Genomic DNA, 8,354 nt, shown 5'->3' with positions numbered 1-8,354 from the left:
ACCCTGCTTTGTAAATATAATACTACTATGGAAAGTCTCCACTCAAAAACAAAGAATCAAACTGTTTTTGGTTATTTACAAGATTTGCTTGAATACAAAACTACAAACAAAACTAGGCATAATGAAATACAATTAGCAATCCAAAATCCATATGGTCTCATTGAAAGGACACAGGATGGCAGTGCTGGGGCTATAGAGGCCCTTGTTTTAACCTCTGACTTTTGACCTCTGTACTGAGAGTACTACAAGTCAGACAACAGGACTGTTGTAGTAGAACAAGGACTGATACACACTAAAATTACAAGAGTCATGAGCACCAGCACACGTGATCCTCCTGCAGCTACAGGAAATGTGGAGATGAAGTCCTGACCTTTGGATGACCTTCCTGATATTGGGCCAGAGAGAAGAGTTCGGGCGAACTGATACAGCAGCTTCCCCACATACAGCACCACGTGAGGAGACCAGACCAAACCTGATCAGGAGGAAGAACCTTATGGAAAAATCAGTGATGAAATTTAAGATATGTTTTATGTATGATATTCATTTTTGGACTTGGTTTTTCCAAAAAAATAAAAAAGTAATAATAAAAAAAAAAAGTTGCAAAATGGTGCTTGATTTTGGAAGATGGTAAATATAACAACAGATTATAAAAACAAAAAACAATGCATAAGCAACAATGCAAGAAAAATGTGTTTACCTGGTACTTTAAATGACCAAATTCTTCACCAGGTTTAATGTTCAAATTTAAACAGAACGAGTACAATGAATAAGCTGACAATGGTGGTCATGTTTACACACAAATTGAAATCAGGCGGAAATCAAGTGGACATAAATGTATGGTGCTTGATTTTGGAAGATGGTAAATATAACAACAGATTATAAAAACAAAAAACAATGCATAAGCAACAATGCAAGAAAAATGTGTTTACCTGGTACTTTAAATCACCAAATTCTTCACCAGGCTTAATGTTCAAATTTAAACAGAACGGAGTACAATGAATAAGCTGACAATGGTGGTGATGTTTACACACAAATTGAAATCAGGCAAGTGGACATAAATGTAGGTTTTCCTAAACAAAAAACAATGCATAAGCAACAATGCAAGAAAAATGTGTTTACCTGGTACTTTAAATGACCAAATTCTTCACCAGGTTTAATGTTCAAATTTAAACAGAACGAGTACAATGAATAAGCTGACAATGGTGGTCATGTTTACACACAAATTGAAATCAGGCGGAAATCAAGTGGACATAAATGTAGGTTTTCCTCCGACCACACCTTTACCAGAAAAAAGAACACTGTTTCAGGTGTTACATGACCTTATAATCTTCTTTATAATATAAAATAAAATATTATTAATATATATATATATTTTTTTAACAAATGTAAACATTTAAGAAGTGAAAATGTTAATACTTATATATATATATATAATCATATCATTCTGAAGAACCCTTTTCCTGCAATGGTTATTTATAATAATGGTTATTTGTATTTGTACTATTAATAAATATTAATCTGATTAAAAATTTTATTTATAGCATCATTAGGTTTCTTTATAGCACTTTAAAAAGCACCTTACAGAAAGGGTTCTATTTAACACCGAAAAGGTTCTGCTATTGTTATAAGCCAAACTAGGTTTAGAACCATTTTTCTTGAGAATGTTTTGTAAATATTTTAAATACATACATTAGTGTGGTTATATACAATTAGGATAATAAAAAGATGTGTGAACAGCAGGTATGTGACCTCCAGCATGACAGAGGCCTTGTTTTTCTAATCAGAGACAAAAGCTCCATTTAGGTCCACTGCTCCAGCTGTGATTAGACCATTTGAAAGAGGAAATGGATTTAATTGGCTCTGTGACACAAGACATCACTTTCCGCTCTCTCTCTCTCTCCCTGTCTTGAGCATGTTTAATGTGCTCAGTTCAATGTCTGTTTTTCCACTCAGATCACTTTGGTTGTAAATATCAAAAGCCATAAAATTAGTGTTCCAGAGACTGGATAAAGCAAAAATTACCATATAAAAATATCAGCACTGGAATATTAGATGCTCACGCCATTGACCTTTGGTTATTGCTTCCTTCAGGGACACAGTTGTGAAAGAAAAGTGAGTGAGAGAAAGAGCGAGATTCTATTTTGATCTTTTTGTCCCATTAATCTTTATAATGGAACTATAATAATAAGTAAAACATACTGAAACTCACCCACCGCTCTCTCTCACTGACACTGCTTCCACCAGTACACAGTTGCCTGCTGTTTATGATAAGGCCTTTATTCATATAAAAGCACAATACTCTTTGTTCACACCTTTTATTATTTTTGATTACTAGTACAAAGCTAAAGTCACCGTCGTTAAGACCATATAACAGATATGGCTCATAAAACAGAGCGCAAGCTAATAACGGAAAAGTTCATGTTTACTCAGTATTGTAGTATTGAAGCACACAGTTTTGTGTTTGTGAGAGAGGGAATAGGAATGTGGGAGGACACACATCGACACTCTCATCACTCAAACTACACAATAATGTAGAATCATCACATCGATGTCAGACTTGAGTCATTTCTGTGAGAGATTCACATCAGTCTGAAAAGTAAACAAACAGAATCAATTATATTACATCTGAGAAACTCCTTATTTATTACATCAATACTTGAAAATAAGAGTTATATAAACACTGCAGTCTGACAAAGAGGAGTCCACTTGTAATTTAAGTTAGAATTAGTCTCAAAATGAGAAGGAAACTGAAGTGTGCTTTAGTGCAGAGCTAGAGGAAACACGCTCTAGACACTTCTTCAAATGACTAAGTATGATTCAATATGCAAAATTTAATCCATCTTGAATATTTAATGCACATATTAAACCGTATTCTCATTTAATCAGATTCAATCATGAGATGAAAGTGAAGTGAAGTGGTCTCTTTTCATCCATATGAACTCATTTAAATCCATGTCCATAATAATGCACACAGTTAAAATTCCAAAGTTTGTGGAGTCAGTAATCATTATTATTATTGTTATTTAAAGATATTAATACTTTTATTCAGCATGAGTGCATTAAACTGAAAAGTGACAGCAAAGACTTGTACGTTGATACACACAAAAAAAAAAACATATTCTTTTGAACTTCCTACTCATCAGAGAATCCTGAAAAAAATGATCAGTTTCCACAAAAATATTAAACTAATTTTTACATTGATATTATAAGAAATATTTTTGAGCAGCACATCAGCATATTTGAATGATTTCTGAAGGATCATGTGACACTGAAGACTGAAATAATGGCTGCTGAATATTCAACTTTGCCATCAAAGGAATAAATTACATTTTAAAATATATTACAATGGAAAACAGTTGTTAGTTAAAACTGCCTTTACTGTTCTTTCAAAAATATTGAACAATCTTTTGAACGGTAGTGGTAGTGTATCAACTGTCAGATTTCAGTTGTTCTTTTGTATACTATAGAGATGCACCGACACTGAATTTCTCCATCGATACCGATAGCCGATTATTCAGAATGATATCTGCCGATACCTACAGTTTGATTTTCTTATGGAAAAAAATCTCTCCTAACTAATGCTGTAAACTATACTGGGAACCCTCTCATTTTGTGCATTACTGTTATATTAAAGGTTAAAATTAATAGAGCTATTATATTCAACTGCTATTTATTTTCAGATATAATAATTACTAGGGATGGGTTTTGACACAAATTTCACGATTCGATTCTCATTCACAAGCTTGCGATCCAATTCGATTACCAATTAAATTCGATTCGATTCGATTCGATATCGATTATTTTTTATATATATCAGGTACAGTACATGCCAAATTTTCTCAAGGAAAAAAAATCTCTCAACTAATGCTGTAAAATATACATGAGTCAGTTGGTACTACGTTACTATTGAGGGTTAAAATTGACTGATTTGTTAAAATTACACAATTAAGTTTTTTAAATAATAAAGTTACAAGTACATAATAACATTTCTACTTCAATTCGTTTTTTTTAAATATAAACAATGGTGGCTGTCATAAAAACTTGATGGATTTATTCAAACATAAATTAAACATCGAAGAACAGTAAAATGTATAATGAATATGTTATATGGTGCATATATTTAGCAAAATGCCCCTCTCTACGGTTTATTTTTCTATCTGAGTAATGAGTTTATGGTCACCAAATATGTTTTTTTTCTAAGGTAAATGTGAAGTTACGTGACATTGTTTACAAGCCGTTATACTGACGTCTTTGCGCGGCTGAAACACTGGTTGAGAGATTACATGAGACAGGATATGGCTTGTAACGTTATACTCTTTCTTTTAACTTACCTTCGGCGCGCTGCTGCGTCTGTTGAACTGAGGCGCTACAGCGATCTGTCACTCCACATTAAACAGTGCCAAAACGGCATTTATTGTTTTAATATATTGCAATACAATGGAAATAATTTGAAATCTGAGACTTTGTTTCATATTAAAAGTACCAAAGCACAATGCTTATTGCGATTTATTGGATGGAAAGTGCCCTTCAATGTTCCGTCCATTAACTGAAAACAGGCTAGACTAATCGATTCTTGGGATTTAAGAATCGATATCGTTCCGTAAAAATGAGAATCGATTAATATCGAGATATCGATATTTTTTAGCCAGCCCTAATAATTACACTCAAATAAAAACTTAATTGTCTGTATACAACTCAGTTGCACATAACGTTTTCATAAACATTATTCAAACATAACATATGTATCATATGTATAATTAAATGTAAACGAGCTCCTCTTTAGTGTTTTTTGTTAGCTATCTAATAAACTGTGAACACTGGATAACTTTTCTGAGGTAAATGCAACGTTAAGCGACATTGTTCACAAGCTGTTTTATTGGCGTCTTTCCACGACTGAAACGCTGAATGAGTGATTACATGAGATGTGATACATGTCGATAAGTTGTACTGTATCTTTCAACAAACTTTTTGATGTTCATTCACGTTTATTTTGCGCTATAGCTTGTATTACAGTGGAAGGCACTCACGCTCCGCACTGCCGCTTGAACTGAAGCAGTGATCCCTCACACCACATTTAAAAGCGTCAAAACAGCATTTATTGTTTGAATTTGTGACAGAATGGACAGAATTTGAAAAATGAGACTTTGTTCCTTATCACAAGTAACAATTTTTTTTTAAAGCACAAAGCTCTTTGTGATTTTTGGATGGGAGGCGCATTGTTTGGTTTTGAGAAAAACCGTGGATCTGGCAAACCCTGGCTTGAACTACGGGTGATTCATTGGGTCAAATAGAGCCTGCTTTAATGTTGCTCATTTTTTAAATCAGAGAGATTTTCTTCACACACTGTATGAGTTGCAGTCTGGCACGTTTTGGCCTCCTCCTTTTGATTGACAGGGTATAATCGGCCCTGATCATCAGCTGTTTTTTATCAATCGGCCGATGGCCAATAGCGAAAAAAATTGCTTTTATCAGCCGACACCAATTATTGGCCGATACATCTCTAGTATACTACTGTAAAACCAATAAAAGTCTGTTTTGACATTATTGCTGCTACAATTATGTGTGTACAATTATGAGAGGAAACATTGAACTATTTCAAATAATAATTCTTCTTTAAAGATTAAACTTAAAAATACTAGAAAAAGAAGGAGTGAAGGAAGAAAGAGGCATAAGCACAAACTCACACACACTCTTTTTCCTACTCCTCCTTCCTAACCAACATCATGTCTTCTCCCAAATCTAGCTGTGACCCAACACTTTGTCCAAACACATTTCACACATGCGTCAGAAGCGTTGACCTACATCAGGCCTCTTGCTAAGCTAATATCAGAACACAAAGGGATTAGCCTAAGATTAGGATAAAACCGTCTGTGCGGTAATTGTTTTCTGCCAATTACAAGCTAACATAAACACGGTCACCTCAACAACTCAACCATGCTACATTTATAGATCCTATCAATCATTCTAATCCATCCATCCGTCCATCTAACACAAATGCTAAATGTGTGACCTGAATTGAACCAAAAACATAGTGAAACATGACAGTGGAGATGGCTAACCACTGAGAAAATGCATTTGCTTGGTTGTCAGTGTTTAAATGTTTTCCAAATGCGTGGCCTGTTTACATGGCGTCCTGACGGTCCAGACATAGTGTCAGATTGGAGCGTGTGCACTGTCGGAACACTCAAACTATGTGACTCATCCAGCAGACATTTGTTTGTGTAAACACACATCATCGTTAACCCTTGTTAAATAACCCTGGTGTTTACTAAACAAATAATCAGTGATGTCCATCCATTGTCGTTCTTTTGCAGCTGTCCACCTATTTGTCAAGCTGTGTTAGTAAACTTTGAGATCTTCAAGTCCTTAAATGGAAAGCGTGGCCAGTGAGTCCACAGGTTCCACCCAGACATTCACACGCACGCACACACACACGCACACACACACACACAAATTGAAACATATTTTATGCACTCACTGAGATATAAAATAAAATAAAAGTATTTAGAAATATTGACTTAAAAATAAATAATAAAAATGTCAAAAGCACATAAAATTACTAGAAATAAACTTACTTGAAATAAAATTATAAAAAAAATAATAAAAATACAAAAATATAAAAACAAATGCTAACTCACAAATATGAATTAAAAACTAAAAGTATATAAATAATTAAAAAAAAAAACACTGTCATTTACTCACCTCTCATGTCTTTCCAAACCTGTATGACTTTCTTCTGAGGAACAAAAAAGATGATGTTTTGAAGAATGTTCAACTGTTTCAAGAAAAAGTCAATGTTTTTATACCCCTGAAGTACTTCAAAATATCTTCCTTTTTTTTTGTTCCATAGAAAAAAAATTAAGTCACACAAATATGGAACAACATGAGGGTAAGAAAATGATGACAGACCTTTCATTTTTTGGTGAACTATCACTTTAACTCTCAGTCCATAGTTGTGAAAATGTGTCCATCAGGTGTGTTTAAACACGCATGTACACAAGCATCTAATGCAGATATGGCTGTCTGAGAGCATGTCAGTTATGTTACATGTTTGCTATATGACTTTTGCCATTTGTATGTGTGTGGTCTCAATCAAGCAAATCTGTCCAGAACATAGGTTTTCACTCAGAATGCATGTTTGTGTTCCCTGCTTACACCTCTAAATTCCTCTATTTTACAACTTGCAAGGCTTGCTCGAGCGAGGGGAGGGGTCAAAAAAGATTCTGAATCTTATTTAGCCACACACAGCCAGACCAGGCAGGAATAGTGAAGGGGAATGAACTAGAAAGAGACACTGATACCTTAAAAGAGATGGGGGAAATAGAGAAACTGAAAGAGAGAAGAGGGAGACATTCAAAGAAACATTCACTGGAGAGTCTTGGCAGACCGTCTCGACAACCTACAGTTAATAAGCCACCATGGGAGGTTCAAGACTTATGCACTCACTCACACACACATACTCGCATACACACAATAATCAAGACGACAAAACATAATAAAAAGGATCCCCAGTAGTGCTTCTTTGAGTGAGGTGCATAGAAAGGTTGCAAGGTGAAGTGTCACGGAAAGGAATTGTTCAAAAAAGTTTTACTATTCCAAAAAGCTATTGGATTTCCTGTGATACTTTACTAATTAGAAACTCTTCGGGTTCCTCCTCCCACTCAAACACCCGCACGCACACACTCCATCTGCTCGCATGCTGTCTAATTAGGGAGTAGTTAATCTAACTGATGAAAGGGAAGGCGGCCCCCAAAAGTCAGACCGCAGTCCCAGTGAAGAATCCAAAGTCTCTGGTGCTTTAGCCTATTAACAACACAAACTGGTGCCTCAGAGGCTGCCTTTGGGTTTGTGTGTGCTTTTACGCTGCCTCATTAACAGTGGCTATCCTACCTTCATACCTCATTGACCGATTCGACCCCTTTTGATTAAGGACACCGTCTCTTATTAGTGTTTTTTTTACTGAGGGGTGTTGCAAAGAAGCTGTTGATTTGGTCTGTTTTTCTGTTCATCCTACACATCCTGCACACACACACACACACACTTTAATGGCTGCCTATTGCAAATGTTTCTTATTTGCATCTTGTTCTAGCCACATAATGAATGTAAACTTTTAGTGAACCTGACAGTATGCCTATGCAAAGAGTGTATTTTTTTTGTCACACATGAAAATAAATAAATAAATAAAATAGCCAATTAGTGTTCTTTTAAAGACATGACATAATTTCCTCTGTTCTATAAAGTGCAACACAAAGACTACTTCACAAGTTCAGTTGTTCATATTTTCCCAGCATGAGAAATGGCAAATTAATTTGGTGTGCTGTTCATAATGGACTCGGCGTAACCGTGAACACCAG

The sequence above is a fragment of the Sinocyclocheilus rhinocerous genome, unplaced genomic scaffold (assembly GCF_001515625.1).
Source record: "Sinocyclocheilus rhinocerous isolate Xijiao unplaced genomic scaffold, SAMN03320098_v1.1 scaffold984, whole genome shotgun sequence".
Lineage (NCBI taxonomy): Eukaryota > Metazoa > Chordata > Actinopteri > Cypriniformes > Cyprinidae > Sinocyclocheilus > Sinocyclocheilus rhinocerous.
Note: the sequence above shows the minus strand (reverse complement) of the source record.